This window comes from Heptranchias perlo, unplaced genomic scaffold (genome assembly GCF_035084215.1).
Source record: "Heptranchias perlo isolate sHepPer1 unplaced genomic scaffold, sHepPer1.hap1 HAP1_SCAFFOLD_304, whole genome shotgun sequence".
In the NCBI taxonomy this organism is placed as follows: domain Eukaryota; kingdom Metazoa; phylum Chordata; class Chondrichthyes; order Hexanchiformes; family Hexanchidae; genus Heptranchias; species Heptranchias perlo.
In genome coordinates, this window is record NW_027139316.1 from 18,697 (window position 1) to 41,194 (window position 22,498).

At 44.9% G+C, this 22,498-nt stretch overlaps 4 non-coding genes across 4 annotated transcripts; 1 reads left to right on the forward strand and 3 right to left on the reverse strand.

Annotated features, from left to right (window-relative positions):
- Positions 1–288: 288 nt before the first annotated feature.
- Positions 289–382, reverse strand: trnay-gua (transfer RNA tyrosine (anticodon GUA)). The gene is made up of 2 exons: positions 346–382; positions 289–324 (listed from the first exon to the last, which is right to left on the reverse strand). It is a non-coding gene; the product is annotated as a tRNA-Tyr (tRNA).
- A 14,858-nt stretch (positions 383–15,240) lies between these two features.
- trnat-agu (transfer RNA threonine (anticodon AGU)) lies at positions 15,241–15,314 on the forward strand. The gene has a single exon. It is a non-coding gene; the product is annotated as a tRNA-Thr (tRNA).
- A 1,022-nt stretch (positions 15,315–16,336) lies between these two features.
- trnas-cga (transfer RNA serine (anticodon CGA)) lies at positions 16,337–16,418 on the reverse strand. Its single transcript has one exon. It is a non-coding gene; the product is annotated as a tRNA-Ser (tRNA).
- A 5,420-nt stretch (positions 16,419–21,838) lies between these two features.
- trnaa-ugc (transfer RNA alanine (anticodon UGC)) lies at positions 21,839–21,910 on the reverse strand. Its single transcript has one exon. It is a non-coding gene; the product is annotated as a tRNA-Ala (tRNA).
- Positions 21,911–22,498: the final 588 nt, after the last annotated feature.

Here is a 22,498-nt window from a genome sequence, read left to right on the forward strand (position 1 = left end):
GAGCTCGAGGAGCAGCGAGAGCCCTGACTGACTGACTGATCGAAGACCATTTTGCCTGAAATTGAGGGCGATTTGAAGTGTTGCTGCTCAAAGGCACTCCCTGCTGGTGAGCAGAGGGAAATGCTCGAGTGAAACAGCCGTGCTCGGGCAGACACAGAAAGCTTTTCGGTTTTGGAAAGGAGAAGAGGTGTCCTGTGCCTGAGTGGCAACATGTTAATCTGTGAGCTGCCTGTGAAGTTCAGAGAGTGACCTTGAGGTAATTGCTGCTTGTTCCAAAATCACACTCACTCCTTCGAGCCGGAATTGAACCAGCGACCTAAGGATGACTTTATTTTGTTTTATTCACTACAGTCCTCCGCTCTACCAGCTGAGCTATCGAAGGGAAGTGATAAACAGTGCTGTCTTTGGTGATTGTTCACCGTGCGCCTGTTGACACGTTCAGACTCGTGGAGTCCGGTGCTGATCGAAGACTTCTTTTGCCTGAAAGCGAGAGCTGAGTGTTTTGAAGTATTGCTGCTCAAAAGCGCTCCCTGCTGGTGAGCAGAGGCAGAGCAGCCTTGTTTGGGCAGACACAGAAAGTTTTCAGGTTTGAGAAAGGAAAAGAGACGTCCTGTGCCTTCATGGCAACATGTTAATCTGTGAGGTGCCTGTAAAGTTCAGAGAGCGACCTTGAACTAATTGCTGCTTATTGCAAAATCACGCGTTCTCCTTCGAGCAGGAATTGAACAAATGACGGAAGGATGACTTTGTCTTATTTTCCACGACAGTCTTGTCGCTCGACCAGCTGAGGTACCGAAGGGAAGCGGCAAAAATGTTTCACTTTGGTGATTGTTCACCGTGCACCTTTGACACACCCGGACTCGTGGATTCCAGTGCTCATGACTGAGGCTGACTCGGTACCTGCTCATACCGCAGTGCTGTGGGAGTGGGAGCTGCTCCGTGTTCTCCACAGCCTGGGCCAGTGACACAATGAATAATGGGACTGATTATTGATCTGGAGATTGTGGGTTCAAGTTTACGGAGGGTGTAATGTGGAAGGCCGGGCCTGGAGAGCATTGGAATAGTCGAGTCTGGAGGTAAACAAAGGCACGGATGAGGGTTTCAGCAGCAGAACCTCATTCTGGAAGTTGGGATTTGTTTCTGCTGATGTTAATAACCGCTATAACTGGGCTGAAATTCAATATTCTGGATCGATGTCAAATAAATCAACTTTGTTTCAAACAGAATGGGTCAATTACTTGATGAATTCAAGATAAGAGACTAATTGATGTCCTCATTACCGATTATTTTGCCTTTTCTCCTTTCTCACTGCAGATTATTTCAGTTCTCATACCTTCAATTACTCTCATGGCCAAGTCCCAGCTCCCCGGTCCTTCCCGAGTGCCTCTCCCAGCCTTGGGATCCAGGGAAGGTATCAGTAATGTACCCGGGATCACTAAACACAAAACCCAGTCTGTGAATCACTTTCAGCTACTGGACTTATCGTGTGTCCCACAGCATCTCTCTCACCTTCGATGTGTGAATAGAGCATCAGGCCTGGGAATCTCGTCTTAAATTTAAATACACTCAGCAAATGTATTTAACAAAATACAAACAAGTAAACACATCACGGCCCAATAATCCAGCACTAAATTCAAAGGAGTAAGTCTGTTATCAAACTCCTTGAGTGGACAGAATAAAGAAAAATCCCAACTCTGAGATCCCCTCGAATCCTTTGCAAATACCTTACAAATCTTGACAATAATCAACAAGTCTAATTGAATGTTGACCTTTATCTTGAGTGGGGTTGGAATACAGAAGTGATGCTTCAGTTGTAATGAACCTTGGTCAGACCCCACCTGGAGAACTGGGCACCGAACCGAGGGAGAGATAAATCGGCCTTAGAAAAGGTACAGTGCAGATTCACCAGAATGATGCCGGGGTTAAAAGGGTTAAATTATGAGGATAGGTGGCATAAACTTGGTTTTTATTCCCATAAGTTTAGAACATTGAGATGTGACCTCATCGAGGTGTTTAAAATAATAAAGGGATTCAATAAGGTAGATACAGAGAAATGATTTCTTCTGGAGGGGAATCCAGAACAAGAGTCATAAGAAATAGGAGCAGGAGTGGGCCATACGGCCCCTCGAGGCTGCTCTGCCATTCAGTCAGAACATGGCTGATCTTCGACCTTAACTCCACTTTCCTGCCTGATTCCTTGATTCCCTTGGTGTCCAAAAATCTCTCGATCTCATTCTTGAATATACTCAATGACGGAGCATCCACAGCCCTCTGAGGTGGAGAATTCCAAATATTCACAATCCTCTGAATGAATAATTTTTTCTTCATCTCAGTCCTAAATGGCTGATCCCTTATCCTGAGACTATGCCCCTTAGTTCTGGACTCTCCAGCAAGGAGAAACAGCCTCTCAGCATCTATCCTGTCAAGCCCTCCAAGAATTTTAGACTTTTCAATGAGATCACCTCTCATTCTTCTAAACTCCAGAGAATATAGGGCCATTCTGCTCAATCTCTCCTCATACAAGAACCCTCTCATCCCAGGAATCAATCTAGTGAACCTTTGTTGCACCCCCTCTAAGGCAAGTATATCCTTCCTCAGGTAAGGAGACCAAAACTGTACACAGTACTCCAGGTGTGGTCTCACCAAAGCCCGATATAATTGCAGCAAGGCTCCCTTACTCTTATTCTCCAACCCACTTGCAATAAAGGCCAACATACGATTTGCTTTACTAATTGTTTGCTGCACCTGCATATTAACTTTCTGTGATCCGTGTACAAGGACACACAAATCCCTCTGAACACCAACATTTCATGGTCTCTCACCTGTTCAAAAAATATTCTGCTTTTCTATTCTTCCGACCAAAGTGAATAATTTCACATTTCCCCACATTATACTGCATCTGCCACCTTCTTGATAATCTTAAGATTCGAGCTCGGTCATTTACGAGCAAAATAAGATGGCAATTTTTCACACAAAGGGTGGTGGAAATCTCAAGCTCAACTCCCCAAAAGGCTGTGGATGCTGGGGGTAATTAAAATTTTCAATATTGAGATCGATAGATTTGTGTTGTGTGAGGGTTGAAAGGGATATGAAGCAAAGAAGAGCAAATGGAGTTGTGGTACAGATTAGTCCTGATCCAATTGAACGGCGGAGTGGGCTTCAGGGGCTAAATGGTTAATTCCAGTTCCTGAAACAAGTCACTGACACCAATCTCATCCACTCTGATATAAACCAATCCCACAGTCACTGACACCAATCTCCTCCTGTCTGATATAAACCAATCCCACAGTCACTGACACCAATCTCACTGAATGGTGGAACAGGATCGAGGGGCTGAATGGCCTACTCCTGTTCCTAATGTTCCGATGTCACACTGAATTTGCTAACATTCCTCTTCACAGTTCTTAATTCTCCCTATCTTGATGCTGTCAGGAACTGTTGATCTGATGCCCTTGTACCCAAGCCCAGGTCATTGCTCCATATTGAGAAGAGCAATGGCCCCAACACTGCCCCTGGGGGACACCACTGTTTACATCCCCACAGTCTGAAAAACATCCATTAATCAATACTCTGCCCTTTATCAAACTTCCCATCCACACTGACCCACTCCCTGTAATACCGTGAGCTTTAATCTGATCAACAAGCCTCCTGTCCGGCATCTTATCAAACACTTTTTAACAATCCATCTTCACAACATCCATTGCATTTTATCCCTACACTGTGTTATTTCCTCTAATAATCCCTGCTGTCTGTCCTGAATTAATCCATTTTATCCCTACACTGTGTTATTTCCTCTAATAATCCCTGCTGTCTGTCCTGAATTAATCCATTTTATCCCTACACTGTGTTATTTCCTCTAATAATCCCTGCTGTCTGTCCTGAATTAATCCATTTTATCCCTACACTGTGTTATTTCCTCCAATAATCCCTGCTGTCTGTCCTGAATTAATCCATTTTATCCCTACACTGTGTTATTTCCTCCAATAATCCCTGCTGTCTGTCCTGAATTAATCCATTTTATCCCTACACTGTGTTATTTCCTCCAATAATCCCTGCTGTCTGTCCTGAATTAATCCATTTTATCCCTACACTGTGTTATTCCCTCCAATATTCCCTGCTGTCTGTCCTGAATTAATCCATTTTATCCCTACACTGTGTTATTTCCTCCAATAATCCCTGCTGTCTGTCCTGAATTAATCCATTTTATCCCTACACTGTGTTATTTCCTCCAATAATCCCTGCTGTCTGTCCTGAATTAATCCATTTTATCCCTACACTGTGTTATTTCCTCCAATATTCCCTGCTGTCTGTCCTGAATTAATCCATTTTATCCCTACACTGTGTTATTTCCTCCAATATTCCCTGCTGTCTGTCCTGAATTAATCCATTTTATCCCTACACTGTGTTATTTCCTCCAATAATCCCTGCTGTCTGTCCTGAATTAATCCATTTTATCCCTACACTGTGTTATTTCCTCCAATATTCCCTGCTGTCTGTCCTGAATTAATCCATTTTATCCCTACACTGTGTTATTTCCTCCAATAATCCCTGCTGTCTGTCCTGAATTAATCCATTTTATCCCTACACTGTGTTATTTCCTCCAATATTCCCTGCTGTCTGTCCTGAATTAATCCATTTTATCCCTACACTGTGTTATTTCCTCCAATAATCCCTGCTGTCTGTCCTGAATTAATCCATTTTATCCCTACACTGTGTTATTTCCTCCAATATTCCCTGCTGTCTGTCCTGAATTAATCCATTTTATCCCTACACTGTGTTATTTCCTCCAATAATCCCTGCTGTCTGTCCTGAATTAATCCATTTTATCCCTACACTGTGTTATTTCCTCCAATAATCCCTGCTGTCTGTCCTGAATTAATCCATTTTATCCCTGCACTGTGTTATTTCCTCCAATAATCCCTGCTGTCTGTCCTGAATTAATCCATTTTATCCCTACACTGTGTTATTTCCTCCAATATTCCCTGCTGTCTGTCCTGAATTAATCCATTTTATCCCTACACTGTGTTATTTCCTCCAATAATCCCTGCTGTCTGTCCTGAATTAATCCATTTTATCCCGACACTGTGTTATTTCCTCCAATAATCCCTGCTGTCTGTCCTGAATTAATCCATTTTATCCCGACACTGTGTTATTTCCTCCAATATTCCCTGCTGTCTGTCCTGAATTAATCCATTTTATCCCTACACTGTGTTATTTCCTCCAATATTCCCTGCTGTCTGTCCTGAATTAATCCATTTTATCCCTACACTGTGTTATTTCCTCCAATATTCCCTGCTGTCTGTCCTGAATTATCCATTTTATCCCTACACTGTGTTATTTCCTCCAATATTCCCTGCTGTCTGTCCTGAATTAATCCATTTTATCCCTACACTGTGTTATTTCCTCCAATATTCCCTGCTGTCTGTCCTGAATTAATCCATTTTATCCCTACACTGTGTTATTTCCTCCAATATTCCCTGCTGTCTGTCCTGAATTAATCCATTTTATCCCTACACTGTGTTATTTCCTCCAATATTCCCTGCTGTCTGTCCTGAATTAATCCATTTTATCCCTACACTGTGTTATTTCCTCCAATATTCCCTGCTGTCTGTCCTGAATTATCCATTTTATCCCTACACTGTGTTATTTCCTCCAATATTCCCTGCTGTCTGTCCTGAATTAATCCATTTTATCCCAACACTGTGTTATTTCCTCCAATAATCCCTGCTGTCTGTCCTGAATTAATCCATTTTATCCCTACACTGTGTTATTCCCTCCAATAATCCCTGCTGTCTGTCCTGAATTAATCCATTTTATCCCTACACTGTGTTATTTCCTCCAATAATCCCTGCTGTCTGTCCTGAATTAATCCATTTTATCCCTACACTGTGTTATTCCCTCCAATAATCCCTGCTGTCTGTCCTGAATTAATCCATTTTATCCCCATACTGTGTTATTTCCTCCAATAATCCCTGCTGTCTGTCCTGAATTAATCCATTTTATCCCCATACTGTGTTATTTCCTCCAATAATCCCTGCTGTCTGTCCTGAATTAATCCATTTTATCCCCATACTGTGTTATTTCCTCCAATAATCCCTGCTGTCTGTCCTGAATTAATCCATTTTATCCCCATACTGTGTTATTTCCTCCAATAATCCCTGCTGTCTGTCCTGAATTAATCCATTTTATCCCTACACTGTGTTATTTCCTCCAATATTCCCTGCTGTCTGTCCTGAATTAATCCATTTTATCCCTACACTGTGTTATTTCCTCCAATATTCCCTGCTGTCTGTCCTGAATTATCCATTTTATCCCTACACTGTGTTATTTCCTCCAATATTCCCTGCTGTCTGTCCTGAATTAATCCATTTTATCCCTACACTGTGTTATTTCCTCCAATAATCCCTGCTGTCTGTCCTGAATTAATCCATTTTATCCCTACACTGTGTTATTCCCTCCAATAATCCCTGCTGTCTGTCCTGAATTAATCCATTTTATCCCTACACTGTGTTATTCCCTCCAATAATCCCTGCTGTCTGTCCTGAATTAATCCATTTTATCCCTACACTGTGTTATTTCCTCCAATAATCCCTGCTGTCTGTCCTGAATTAATCCATTTTATCCCTACACTGTGTTATTTCCTCCAATAATCCCTGCTGTCTGTCCTGAATTAATCCATTTTATCCCTACACTGTGTTATTTCCTCCAATATTCCCTGCTGTCTGTCCTGAATTAATCCATTTTATCCCTACACTGTGTTATTTCCTCCAATATTCCCTGCTGTCTGTCCTGAATTATCCATTTTATCCCTACACTGTGTTATTTCCTCCAATATTCCCTGCTGTCTGTCCTGAATTAATCCATTTTATCCCTACACTGTGTTATTTCCTCCAATAATCCCTGCTGTCTGTCCTGAATTAATCCATTTTATCCCTACACTGTGTTATTCCCTCCAATAATCCCTGCTGTCTGTCCTGAATTAATCCATTTTATCCCTACACTGTGTTATTCCCTCCAATATTCCCTGCTGTCTGTCCTGAATTAATCCATTTTATCCCTACACTGTGTTATTCCCTCCAATAATCCCTGCTGTCTGTCCTGAATTAATCCATTTTATCCCTACACTGTGTTATTCCCTCCAATATTCCCTGCTGTCTGTCCTGAATTAATCCATTTTATCCCTACACTGTGTTATTTCCTCCAATATTCCCTGCTGTCTGTCCTGAATTAATCCATTTTATCCCTACACTGTGTTATTCCCTCCAATAATCCCTGCTGTCTGTCCTGAATTAATCCATTTTATCCCTACACTGTGTTATTTCCTCCAATATTCCCTGCTGTCTGTCCTGAATTAATCCATTTTATCCCTACACTGTGTTATTCCCTCCAATATTCCCTGCTGTCTGTCCTGAATTAATCCATTTTATCCCTACACTGTGTTATTTCCTCCAATATTCCCTGCTGTCTGTCCTGAATTAATCCATTTTATCCCTACACTGTGTTATTTCCTCCAATAATCCCTGCTGTCTGTCCTGAATTAATCCATTTTATCCCTACACTGTGTTATTTCCTCCAATAATCCCTGCTGTCTGTCCTGAATTAATCCATTTTATCCTACACTGTGTTATTTCCTCCAATAATCCCTGCTGTCTGTCCTGAATTAATCCATTTTATCCCTACACTGTGTTATTCCCTCCAATAATCCCTGCTGTCTGTCCTGAATTAATCCATTTTATCCCTACACTGTGTTATTCCCTCCAATAATCCCTGCTGTCTGTCCTGAATTAATCCATTTTATCCCTACACTGTGTTATTTCCTCCAATAATCCCTGCTGTCTGTCCTGAATTAATCCATTTTATCCCTACACTGTGTTATTCCCTCCAATAATCCCTGCTGTCTGTCCTGAATTAATCCATTTTATCCTACACTGTGTTATTTCCTCCAATAATCCCTGCTGTCTGTCCTGAATTAATCCATTTTATCCCTACACTGTGTTATTCCCTCCAATAATCCCTGCTGTCTGTCCTGAATTAATCCATTTTATCCCTACACTGTGTTATTCCCTCCAATAATCCCTGCTGTCTGTCCTGAATTAATCCATTTTATCCTACACTGTGTTATTTCCTCCAATAATCCCTGCTGTCTGTCCTGAATTAATCCATTTTATCCCTACACTGTGTTATTCCCTCCAATAATCCCTGCTGTCTGTCCTGAATTAATCCATTTTATCCCTACACTGTGTTATTTCCTCCAATAATCCCTGCTGTCTGTCCTGAATTAATCCATTTTATCCCTACACTGTGTTATTTCCTCCAATAATCCCTGCTGTCTGTCCTGAATTAATCCATTTTATCCCTACACTGTGTTATTCCCTCCAATATTCCCTGCTGTCTGTCCTGAATTAATCCATTTTATCCCTACACTGTGTTATTCCCTCCAATAATCCCTGCTGTCTGTCCTGAATTAATCCATTTTATCCCTACACTGTGTTATTCCCTCCAATATTCCCTGCTGTCTGTCCTGAATTAATCCATTTTATCCCTACACTGTGTTATTCCCTCCAATAATCCCTGCTGTCTGTCCTGAATTAATCCATTTTATCCCGACACTGTGTTATTCCCTCCAATATTCCCTGCTGTCTGTCCTGAATTAATCCATTTTATCCCTACACTGTGTTATTCCCTCCAATAATCCCTGCTGTCTGTCCTGAATTAATCCATTTTATCCCTACACTGTGTTATTTCCTCCAATATTCCCTGCTGTCTGTCCTGAATTAATCCATTTTATCCCTACACTGTGTTATTTCCTCCAATATTCCCTGCTGTCTGTCCTGAATTAATCCATTTTATCCCTACACTGTGTTATTTCCTCCAATATTCCCTGCTGTCTGTCCTGAATTAATCCATTTTATCCCTACACTGTGTTATTCCCTCCAATAATCCCTGCTGTCTGTCCTGAATTAATCCATTTTATCCCTACACTGTGTTATTCCCTCCAATATTCCCTGCTGTCTGTCCTGAATTAATCCATTTTATCCCTACACTGTGTTATTCCCTCCAATATTCCCTGCTGTCTGTCCTGAATTAATCCATTTTATCCCTACACTGTGTTATTCCCTCCAATATTCCCTCCTCTTTGTCCTTTATTAAAGTCCAGTTTTTCCCTCGAGTTTGACATCAATCAGGTTTAAAATTGATGCAGAGTTTCAGCCAATGAGGGAGATCCGGGCTCAGCCCCGCCCACTCGGTGCCGCAAGTCCCGCCCCTCACCCGCTCCCATTGGTTGGAGGACCAACCGCCCGCTCGGTCCTCCAGCCCCTCTCCGCTCTTCCTATTGGTCCGGAGCTCCCGTCAATCACCCGGGCAGTGTGAGCTGAGCATGCGCGGCGGGCGGGGAGTGAGGCCGAGATCGTGTCGGCAACAGGTGAGAGATGGGCGGGGGGAGCGGGTTAATAAACCCCGGGGGAGGGGGCGGGGGCTTCACAAACCCCGAGTGCGGCCCCGGGCCCGAATATCAAACAGTGAACATTCTCCTCTCTCTCTCCACACTCCGGGGGCTCCGGTTTAGATCAGACCCGAAACTCAACACACGGCCCGCGGCCTCCGAGCATGCGCAGTGTCAGCGTCAAACCTCGTGACTCATCGAATCAGGGAGCGTCTGTAAATGAAGGAGAAATGGTGATCGGTCAGGGAGCGTCTGTAAATGAAGGAGAAATGGTTATCGGTCAGGGAGCGTCTGTAAATGAAGGAGAAATGGTGATCTCCATACCTTCAGTCATCCAGGGAGCTCTTGCTTTGGATGCTGTTCCTTTCCTCCTCATGGGAATCTGTCTACTCTGCACCCAAACCAACTCCTCCTTGAAGGCCTCCCACTGTTCAATTACTGTTCTGCCTGACAATTTTTGAATCCAATCCACACGGACAAGATCCCTTTTTCACTCATGAAATTCGCCCTCATCCAGTTAAGAATTTTCACATTTGACTGTCCCCTGTCCTTTTCCATAACTGTTCTAAACCGAATGAGATTATGATCACTGCTGCCCCACTGAAAGATGCTCCACCTGCCCCACTTCATTCTCCACACCGAGCCCACTGCTGTACTCACTCTCTCTCTCTCACACTGTCTCTCTCTCACACTCTCTCTCACACTCACTCTCTCACACTCTCTCACCCTTTCACTCACGGTTTCGGGCCACTGAAAGATGATGCGATGGGTTTGGATTTCAGCACAGGGAGGAGGGAGAGTGTGTGGGACAGGGGATTTTCAGCTTTGAGGAATGAGAGAGGAAATAATGTTCCATAGAAAGTAGAGTTATCTGATCTGAATTTCCATCCTGTACTTCCAGTCATAACTTTTATAAACTCCTTTTACAGGGGAGGATTTACAGAGGGAAACTCAAACCAAAGATCACGTCAAGATCTGACAGAGTCACTCGATTCATCAGGACCTGAATATCGTCGGCCTTTGAATGTGGAAGGAGAAATGTTTGTCTGTTCTATCTGTGGGAGAAGATTTCAAACATCAGTGTGAGTGGAAAAGCACCGAGACACACACACCCAAGTGAGAGTGTTCCAGTGCACTGACTGTGGAAAGAGCTTTCACCAGTTACACAGCCAGAAAAAACATCGCACCATTCACAGCGGGGAGAAACCGTCCACGTGTTCTGTGTGTGGACGAGGCTTCAACTGATCGTCCAACCTGGAGAGACACAAGGACACACGGACCACGGAGAAACCGTGGAAATGTGGGGACTGTGGGAAGGGATTCAATTACCCTTCAGAGCTGGAAACTCATCGACGCAGTCACACTGGGGAGAGGCCGTTCACCTGCTCCGTGTGTGGGAAGGGATTCACTCAGTCATTCAACCTGCTGACACACCAGCGAGTTCACAATGGGGAGAGGCCGTTCACCTGCTCTGTGTGTGGGAAGGGATTCACTCAGTCATCACACTTTCTGTCACACCAGCGAGTTCACATTGGGAAGAGGCCGTTCACTTGCTCAGTGTGTGGGAAGGGATTCGCTCATTCATCCACCTTGCTGACACACCAGCGAGTTCACAATGGGGAGAGGCCGTTCTCCTGCTCCATGTGTGGGAAGGGATTCACTCAGTCATCCAACCTGCTGACACACCAGCGAGTTCACACTGATGAGAGACCTTTTAAATGTTCTGACTGTGAGAAGAGCTTTAAAAGCAAAATTGAACTGCTGAAACACCAACGCATTCAAACTGGGGAGAGGCCGTTCACCTGCTCCGTGTGTGGGAATGGATTCACTCAGTCATCACACTTTCTGTCACACCAGCGAGTTCACACTGGGGAGAGGCCGTTCACCTGCTCCGTGTGTGGGAAGGGATTCGCTCATTCATCGAACCTGCTGAAACACCAGCGAGTTCACACTGGGGAGAGGCCGTTCTCCTGCTCCGTGTGTGGGAAGGGATTCGCTGATTCATCGAGCCTGCTGAAACACCAGCGAGTTCACACTGGGGAGAGGCCGTTCACCTGCTCCGTGTGTGGGAAGGGATTCACTCAGTCATCCAACCTGCTGAGACACCAGCGACTTCACACTGATGAGAGATCTTTTAAATGTTCTGACTGTGAGAAGAGGTTTAAAAGCAAATTTAATCTGCTGACACACCAACGCACTCACACTGGGGAGGGGCCGTTCACCTGCTCAGTGTGTGGGAAGGGATTCACTTGGTCATCCACCCTGCTGAAACACCAGCGAGTTCACACTGAGTGACCTTTAAATGTTCTGACTGTGGGAAGAGATTTAAAATCAGAAACGAACTGCTGAGACATCGACGCACTCACACTGGGGAGAGACTTTTCACCTGCTCCGTGTGTGGGAAGAGATTCACTCGATCATCCCACCTTCTGAAACATTAACTTGTTCACACTATTGAGTCACCTTTTAATGCAGTGACTGTGAGAAGAGCTTAAAAGCAGAAATGAACTGCTGACACATCAACGCATGCCCATTGGTTAAGAGACTGTTCACCTGCTCCGTGCATGGGAAGGGATTCACTCAGTCATCACACGTGCTGAGACACCAGCGAGTTCACGAAATGAGCAGGTCCAACGAGCCGGTCTGTAACACAGGCCAATGACTCAGTGCAGCTCGTTACCCAGTCACTGGGCTCCGTTATAGCCTCTGCTGTCAGTACACACAAAGAGAAATTGTAAATCTGAAACAGAAATAGATAATGTATAACACTTCATATCAACCACCAGTTTTTCCCTCTTTCCGGCTTTTAAAACAATCTGTTTCACAGTTTGTCAAACCCGAAACAGCCTCTGGGATTTGCAGATTGAGAATTTCAGTGGAAATTGGGACCGTCATTAAGTATCGGAACAAATATCCCCGCTGAGGTTTCGGGATTGTTACTGGTTTATTTATATCATTGAGTGACCAATTTTAAACCAGGTGAGGGTCCAAACCAAAGGTAAGAGCCTGGGATAGACAAGAGATTCTTCAATGTATCAAGTTAAATTACACTGATTCCACCAACACTGGACATCACATCCCTCAAACATTGTTACCTGTTACTGTATAAAACTGGTGAGGGTGGAAATGGGAAATAACTGAAAAAAACTTCATTGTATCAAAGTTAATTCTGATCATTATTATTATACAAACATTCTACAGCCGGTCCCTTAAAAAGGACCCAATATCAAACCAGTCCCCAGTCCTTGGGCCTGTGCCTATGTTGTGATTTGCACCCGCTTCTGACTGACTTGGTATCAGACGCACTCCCGTCAACAGTAAACGGATGGAGCCGGATCCATAAGAGAAAAATGAGGACCGACCTCCGCGGTTCTCCCAGAGTGCGGGAGGCGGAGTAACAGCAGCAGACAGAGAGATCTCTCTAAACCAGCCGCTGCCGCCGGAGAGAAGCGAGTCCCGTTCCGAGCCGTGTCTGTCAGGCGCCCGCTGACCCTCTCTTCACTGAAGGGGACCGATTCAGCACCAACTCACACACCCACCATTGGATCATTGAATCACCTTCAACACCTGAATTACATCACCACTTAATCCTCTATACACGAGGAAATACAAACCTTGTCCACACAACTTGCCCTCACAATGTAACCATTTTAGCCCCGGTATCATTCTGGTCTTTCTGCGCTGCACCTCCTGCAAGGCCAATATATCCTTCCTGAGGTCTGGTGCCCAGGACTGAATGCCGTACTCTAAATGTGGCCTTAGCAGAGTTTATAGAATTCTAACATAACATCCACCCTTTTGAATTCCAGTTCCCTTGAGATAAAGGCCGATATTCCATTAGCCATTTTAATTATTTTTTGCACCTGTCTGCCAACTCTTCCTGATTTCCCGAAGTATCTCTGCTCACCCACAGTTCCTGGCTTCTCACCATTTCGAAAATACTCTGATTTATCTTGCTTCGGGCCAAAGTGGATGGCCTCACACTTCCCCAGATTGAAACTTTGAACAGTCTGGGGCTCTTTTGTATCGAAAAGAGAAGGCTGAGGGTGACCTGATACAGGACTTTAAGATTATGCAAGGGTTTGATAGGTCAGATGTAGATAAGGTGTTTGTACTTTTGGGAGTGGGGACGTCAGAACTTAGGGCCATGAATATAATAGTCATCAATAAATCCAATCTGGCATTCAAGAGAAACATATTTATCCAGAGAGGCGTTAGAATGTGCAGCTCGCTCCCACAAGGAGTAGTTAAGGCGAATATCATGGATGCATTTACGGTGAAGTGAGATAAACACATGGAGGAGAAAGGAATATTCGTGTTTGCTCATAGGGTTAGATGAAGAGGGGTTGGAGGAGGCTCGTCTGCAGCATAAACACCGGTATAGTCCAGTTGGGCCGAATTGCCTGTTTCTGTGATGTACATTCGATGTAATTCTATGTAAACTCCATCTGACACAGTTTTACCAACTCACTGAATCTATCAATTTCCTTTTACAACTTTATGCTCCCATCTACACTACTCACTGTGCCTCCTAACTTGGTGTCGTCAACAAACCTGGATATCCCGCTCTCTATTCCTTTATCTGCCTCATTTATACAGATCCCTGGGGGACACCACTAATCAAATCCTGTCAATTTGAGTACATACCCATTAACCCTACTCTCTGTCTCCTACCTCCAAACCAACTCCCTCCCCATGTCATTGGGTTGCTTTGAATTCCACATGTCAACAGAAATTAGAACAGTCTCTGATGTTAAACCTTAACGAATGCCTCTGGAAGTCAATATACACATAACCCCCATCGACACTCCATCATTTACCACATTAGTTACATCTTCAAAAAGTTCAACTATTTTCGTTGGACTTGACTTACACTTTACAAATCCATGCTGGCTCTCTCTGATCAATTCATGTTTATCCAAGTGCTCAGTCATTCTTTCCCTCATAACAGATTCTGGTAACCTCCCCACAACAGACGTCAGACTAATGGGTCTATAATTTCCTGTTTTATCTCTCCTGCCCTTCCTAATTAATGGAATGACATTTGAATTTTTTCAATCCATGGAACAATTCCTGAATCAAGAGAGTTTTGAACGATCATGACTAAAGCATGTCCAATTTCCTCACCTATTCCCCTTCGTCCCCTGGGATGGTAAACATCAGGTCCTGGAGATTTGTCTATCTTTAGTCTAATTATTTTCTCCATTACCATTATTTTACTTGTACTGAATCCCCTTGATTTATTTTCAGTTTTCCTCGTGTCTCTGGTATATTATCCTCATGCTTTTCTGTGAGTATTTAGCAAGTCTGCCATTTCCTGATTTTCAATTACAATATCACCTCCATCTGTCTTTAAGGGGCCCACATTACTCTTAGTCACACTTCTTTCTCTTAATATACGTGTAAAAACCTTGAAAGTTGTCCTTAATTTCACTCACAAGTTTTTCTCGTTTTCCCTCTTTGCACCTTTTACGATTTTTTTTAGTTTCAGCACCACAATAAACAACACTTCACTGTGAAATTTGTTCAATTAGTTCTTCAGTGTTAGAGCGAGAATTGTCCATCCCTAATTTATTTAAAGTAACAAACAAACACAAGCACACATATTCATTCGTGTATCAAAGCACTGATGGACACAGAAAGATAAACACAGCTTGAAACGCAGTCAGTATCGGGATTCACAGGGAAACGGGCAAGCGAAATGGACAAAGATAAAACAGTCTGAACCCACAACAGAATGTGACGTGTCGCTGATAGATATTAATGAGAGGAGGTGAGAGACAGTACCATGAATTGGCACCGTGGCTTAGTTGGTTAAAGCACCTGTCTAGTAAACAGAAGATCCTGTGTTCAACTCCCAGCGGTGCCTTTGTGTAATTCGTGGTGTTTAGTGAATTTGAGAAGCACACAGTGCTGTGTTTTGTTCAGGATCCAACACGGAACTGATCAGGAGGTCTTTTCAAAAATGCCTTTTCATCATTCAGACAGCCCTCTCATGGAATGTGTCCGTGACACGTTCTTGTTTCTGGGCTCGTTGAGGTCGGGGTATAATTCTTGATTCGATGTTTCATACCCTGGAGAAACCCTAATTTAGCCCTGGACTTTGGATCTTGATCTGCGGTTCAAAGTTTTGCGAAGAGGGAAAAGGAGTCCCCAAATCACTCCACCTGAATCTCAAGCGCTTTTGAAAGAAATTCAGTTCAAACAATCAGGACTTTAAAGGCACCTCAATGACCTGCACTTTCATTGAACGAGCTTTGCTTCCAATTACATTCAACCTTGAAACCGCTCTGGGTTTTCCCCTCACTGAAGCAGAGTGTGGCCGCTCTGTATCTGTGATCATGTCGGTGACGAGGTTCACTTTGATATTGGTCGCTTTCAATTTTTAAGATCTCGCCAAGCTCAGGGAAAAGAAACCACGAATCGAATTGTCCCTGCAAGTGATGAATTGAAGGGATCGGTGCTCCAAGCAGATCTGGAAAATGCGCAGTGCGGTCGCTCAGGAATTCCAAATCCACCCTCTCACCACTCCCCCCGTCTCAGTCTTTCCATCTTTACCCTTCACTGCCGGTGTTCCAGGTTCGATCATCCGTGGCCGTTCAACGAAGCCTGAGAAGTCCATGAGGGAAAAACATAGAGAGTCATGAGACAGAGACAAGGTGGGATCAAAGTATAGGAAGAAATAGGATCAATGTCAAGTTCTGCGAACGGGCAGAATTTAAGATGGAGCTTGGGAGAGATTCCTTCACGTGTCTTGCAATTTTGCAAGAGACCATTGGGCTCCGAATTAAAAGCATGAGCCGCGCTGGAGAGTCTCTCTGAGAGAGGGAATGCGGTTCGTCAACTCCAGTTCATCGTTATTTGAGCAGTAAACATAACTTTAAGAAGTAGCGCTGCGAGGAGGATTCGAACGTACGCAGGAAATCCCCAGGGGATTTCGAGTCCAACGCCTTAACCACTCGGCCATCGCAGCTACAAACATCTGTTATGCACGGCTGTAAATCAGAATGTGTAGGTTTATCACAAGCGATCTGTGATACAATGTTCTCTCAGACAGGTGAAAGGCCCTGATCCCTGGTCTGTGCTGATTCTCTGATAGTTTACTGGGTAAAGGCCCTGATCCCTGGTCTGTGCTGATTCCCTGATAGTTTACTGGGTAAAGGCCCTGATCCCTGGTCTGTGCTGATTCCCTGATAGTTTACTGGGTAAAGGCCCTGATCCCTGGTCTGTGCTGATTCCCTGACAGTTTACTGGGTAAAGGCCCTGATGCCCGGTCTGTGCTGATTCCCTGATAGTTTACTGGGTAAAGGCCCTGATCCCCGGTCTGTGCTGATTCCCTGATAGTTTACTGGGTAAAGGCCCTGATCCCTGGTCTGTGCTGATTCTCTGATGGTTTACTGGGTAAAGGCCCTGATCCCTGGTCTGTGCTTATTCCCTGATAGTTTCGTGGGATTCATTCTGTATCTCTCAGTCTCTGGTACTGTGTGTGAGTGTGGGATTCATTCTGCATCTGTCAGTTTCTGATACTGTGTGTGAGTGGGATTCATTCTGCATCTGTCACTCACTGATACTGTGTGTGAGTTTGGGATTCATTCTCTGTCTTGTCAGCAGTGTGTGTGAGAGTTTGTGATTCATTCTTTATAGGCAGTCTCTCATACTGTGTGTTAGTGTGGGATTCTTTCGGTATCTGTCAGTCTCTGTTTCTCCATGTGAGTGTGGGACTCATTCTGTATATACAGTCCCCAGTACTGTATGTGGGAGTTGAATTCATCCTAAATATGCAGTTACTCATACTGCATGTTAGTGTGGGATTCATACTGTACCTATCAGTCCGTGGTACTTGATGAGAGTGTGGGATTAACTCTGTGTCTGTCAGTCTCTAGTACTGTATGTGAGTTTGGGATTCCTTCTGTATCTGTGAGTGTTGGATTCATTCTGTGTCTGTGTGTCTCTGGTACTGTATCTGAATGTGAGTTTCATTCTGTATCTGTACATAATTATTCTCTCAGATTACATTATTGCGTTCAATACTTCAGCTTTAATATCTTAATGTTTGAAGAGTTTTACTCCTTATTTAATTTGTAAATATGGACGAACTTTAAGATTTAATGTTGGAGGTTTTAATCAGATAATTTGTGTGCTTTTTGGACCACTATGAAATCTGCATCTCTGTGAGTACGATTGTGGATGATAATGAATCTTTCAAACTGATACGGTGACATTTTTGAATTGGTTTGTAATGTGTAGATCAGTCTGTAGAAATGCAATTGATACTGTATCTTTCAGTCTAATATTGTATGAGATTTTTGGACTGGTATATAATGTGTATCTCAGTCTGCACTAATAGAATTGATACTGTATCTTTAAATTTCATTCTGCGAGTGCATTCTGAACAGGTATCTAATTTGTTTCTCAGGTTTACAATATTTCAGTATTTCTCAATCGATACTGTACGTGAGGTTTGGATTTGTTTGCAATTTGTAGCAAATGGTTCACTTTTCGAATGGATATTTCATGTATTAAAGTCATGTGTGAGAGAGTTCTGGGATAGTATTCAATTGGAATCTCGGGTACATTATTGGGATTCATTCTGTCCCTTTCAATCGGATACCATGTGTGATTTCTCTCTGGTATTTAATTCGTAGCTGTGTTGCCCTATTGTGAGATTGACACAGTGCCTTTCAATCTGAGAGTGTGATTTTGGACTGGGATTTTTGTATCTACCTGTCAGCGGGACTGAGTTCGGGGCAAATGGAACAGTGTCTGCCTCACCCGCTCTGTTTGAATGTTGGATTGAAATTGTGTCTCTGGAACTTGGGATCAGTGTGGGACTGACTACTTCTACTGTCTGAGACTGTGGAACTGATGACCTGTCTGTGTCTCTGTGCTCTGTGGGTGATAATGTACCTCCTGTGTGTGAGAAGGAGCTGGCTGCACTCCTCCTTGTGCCTCGGGTGGAGGAAACATCACATTCATTCTGGATCATTCAAGGATTCGCCTGTGGAAAGAAAATGATCTCTTGTAACTCAAGAAATGGTGAGGTTGAAAATGGAAAAGTGATCAGTTTAATATCTCTAATGATCATTTTGAATATCCACAAATGAAAACCGGTGATACAAACAGTGTCAGTGTCTGACTCCACTGCAGCACTCAGCTTCTGCACACCAGGTGTGTTGGGCTGTTTTACAACAATTTAGTGACATCCAGACACAACCCAACCCCTGCACTGATCCATGAATGGGACTACCCGATGGGGCAGGGACCTTTGTCCAGGTCAGGTTTCTAATCTCCTCTTCCATGGGACTAACCGTTCAACCGAAACCAAACAGCCGCTGTTTAAATTGTGTCCTTCACACTTCTCACCTGGTGCCTGCAATAGATGCTCTTTGTATAACTCCCCACATCCTTACTGTCCGGCTCTGTTTCCACTCTTCACTGTCCAATAACAATAAACAGGGTGAGACTGGAACTAAACCAGGACCATTCACTCCTGGTTTGGGGAGAGAAAGCAGCAATGGTTTTAATAGCAGGTTCTTCCCATTCTCTCTCCCTTCCCCTGGACACACCCTGTCCACACACAGCCCGAGAATGACCTCTCCCTTCCCCCCTCTCACTCCATGTTCCGGGACCAGTTCCTGATCCACTCCGCCTCTTACAAACAGCCCCCGGACTCCCCCTGCCCTTCCCCCGGACTCAATGCCGATCTCTGAGCCCATCTGCGGACACGGTCCCGGAGCGATGAGCTGCTGTAACGAGGCTGCTCTTTGCTCCCTTCCCCCGGGGGCCATGATCTCTCCATTCCCGCCTGTCTGAGCAAAGGAAGTGGGTCTGGGGGAAAGGTCAGAGGGAATGGGCTCCACAGGCAGTGCAGGAACAGGCACCAGAATGGGAAACAGATGGGATTCCACCAGTGCCCAACGCTGGAATCCAGACTGACTTTACAATCTCCAACTATTAAACTCGAGGTTTCCATCCCTGCTGTTTCTCTCGGGCTCTTTTGATGGGAAAGAGTCTTTCAGAGATAAAGTGAGCGGCTGTGGAATGAGCCAATGGGTTCTGTTCATTCTTGGCTCCCTTACTGATAAAGTAACGTTTGACTCCGAAACTGGAGGGAGGATTCCTCAAACCAATCCTGGAGAAACGGGGGAGGAAAGTGGGAGTCGGTGTATTTGCTGGGACCGTGTAGGATTAATATCAGGCAGCAACAGTCCCAGTTTATTTCAATCGGAGTGAAACTCTCGGTCACTGAGAGTAATACAGAACGGCCCTGAGCTGCAAGATTGCAGAGGGGACAACAGGCAAGAGAAGGTTAAATGTGTGACACTGTCCCTGAGAGTGGGATTAATAATGTGTCTGTCTCTGAAATAATATCAGTGAGAGATGAGACTGCATCTTCTGTCACTCCACCTTGGAATAGCAATTGGAATGAAATATTTTCCAATTTGTTACTCTGTGTAAACAGGACATTACAGGTCAGTCTCTCTCTCTCTCTCTCTTTTGTGCAGCATATGAAGTTGAGATACTGTTACTGAGAGTGATACAGAGACACTGATAGGAAGTGTAATTCTGATACTGTGCCTGTCTGTTTTTATCTCTCTCTAGCGCTGTACATGAAGGTGGAATATTGTTACTGAGTGTGAAACGGACACACTGATGGGAAGTGTGAGACTGATACTGTGTCTGTTTGTCTGTGTGTCTCTCTCTGTCTGTCTATCTTTCTCTCTCCCTCGTGCTGTACAAGGAGGCGGGATACTGTTACTGAGCGTAATATAGACACACTGATAGAAAGGGAAAGACTGATTCTGTGTCTGTGAACAGACCTCCAGTGCTATTGGTGAGACGGTCACTGTCCCTTTTACTGTAAATCAACCGGTCTGACGGGGCATTCATCATTCGCCAGTCCTGTAAGGAAAGGTGGAGAGAAACCGTCTGTAACTGTCTGACACTGGACTGTCTGTGAGTGTTGAATTTATTCAGTAAGTAGTCGTGTCTGGGTGTTGAGAACGGGATGGAGAGGACACCAGTTACTATTATCCGACAGTCAGTCAGTTTAGGAGGAGAGAGAAACACAGAGAGACTGGAGGAGCCCAGAGCGGATAATTTGTATTTTCATCTTAACCAAACATATCACTGTGTGCGGACAATATAATAATGTAAAAGGAGGAGGACAAGGTGAGGCCCAGACAGCATTGAATCTCATTTCACTACAGACGGACGCAGGACTTGCCCCAGGTGAGGATTTTGTGTTTAAAGATCACTTCACTAAAAACACCTTGACGATCTGGGGTTACAGACGGACATGACGGGCAGGAAATGACCAGCTCGTTCATCAATCCTGCCCTACATGCCTGGAGCATCGTGACTGGACACTTCCGACACACACCACCAGCCCCACCCACCGGGAACATGGAATCTCCTGGGAGCGGTTGCAAACCAGAAAAAAATCCAGAAAAAAGGCGGAGAGAGAGTCAGCACCCACCGCACCAGAGAGAGTCAGCACCCACTGCACCAGAGAGGGTCAGCACCCACCGCACCAGAGAGAGTCAGCACCCACCGCACCAGAGAGAGTCAGCACCCACTGCACCAGAGAGGGTCAGCACCCACCGCACCAGAGAGGGTCAGCACCCACCGGACCAGAGAGAGTCAGCACCCACCGCACCGGAGAGGGTCAGCACCCACCGCACCGGAGAGGGTCAGCACCCACCACACCAGAGAGAGTCAGCACCTGCCGCACCAGAGAGGGTCAGCACCCACCGGACCAGAGAGAGTCAGCGCCCACCGGACCAGAGAGAGTCAGCACCCACCGCACCAGAGAGGGTCAGCACCCACCGCACCAGAGAGGGTCAGCACCCACCGCACCGGAGAGGTTCAGCACCCACCACACCAGAGAGAGTCAGCACCCACCGCACCAGAGAGGGTCAGCACCCACCGGACCAGAGAGAGTCAGCGCCCACCGGACCAGAGAGAGTCAGCACCCACCACACCAGAGAGGGTCAGCACCCACCGCACCAGAGAGAGTCAGCACCCACCACACCAGAGAGGGTCAGCACGCACCACACCAGCCGGGAATACATTCCAGATGCTCAGTACTTTCTGGGAAAAGATGAAGCTCCCAACATCCAGACTATTCTTCCCTCTTTGTGGTCGGAACGCCGGTCCGCTGCTTCCCCCAATCTGTGAAACTGGAAATAATCCATCACTGGGCAAGCTGTTCAACCATGAGATGGGAGCCATTGAAACACCGTGGGCGCTCTCCCATTGAATTATATTCTGTGCGGAGCGTTCGGTTTTTCGCGAGGTGAAGAAACTCTTGTCTCTCCTTGTGTGTGAATGTGAGGCGAGTCTCAGATGATATTCTCACAGTTGAATCCAAAATTTTAAATTTAACTTGTTTGGAGACACCGGGGATTGAACCCGGGACCTCATACATGCAAAGCATGCGCTCTTCCACTGAGCGACATTCCCACGGGGCAAAAAATACCTGAGAAATAAACAAGCAGACACTTTAGAAGTGAAGCCGTGAGCTTTCTGCTCCGTCTCTCCAGGACATCGAGATGCCCAGCGGTCCCGCGTGTTCACAATGTTCAACCTCTGCTTCAGTTCACGGGGTTTCTGCTCCTCTTTACTTTGAACTTTCCAAAAAAAAAGTCTGCGGAAATAAAAAAAACCCAATCGCTAATGGTCAGTGACAAGGCTGAAATCCAACCTCTGAATCATAAAGTGAGATGGAAGAATGACAGAGCGTCAAACAGGAACAAGAGCTGGGACTGCTCGCTCGATATTGCACCGTCACACATTCCCCTCAGTCGGCGGCTGCTTTGAGTTGAGCTGTTGAGGGGACCGTGAGATGAAGTCCCGCTCCGGGACAATTTAATGCTTGTGGAGCCTCAGAAGTTGGAACTCGCTGAGCTCAAAAAGCGTCATTCAACTTTCCGTGGGTAATTCTGGTGAAAAATTATTTAGGAAGATGCTAAGAGTTGAACCCAGGACCTCAACACATGCAAAACATGCGCTCGACCACTGAACTAAATCCCCAGATTACAGAAAACTCTC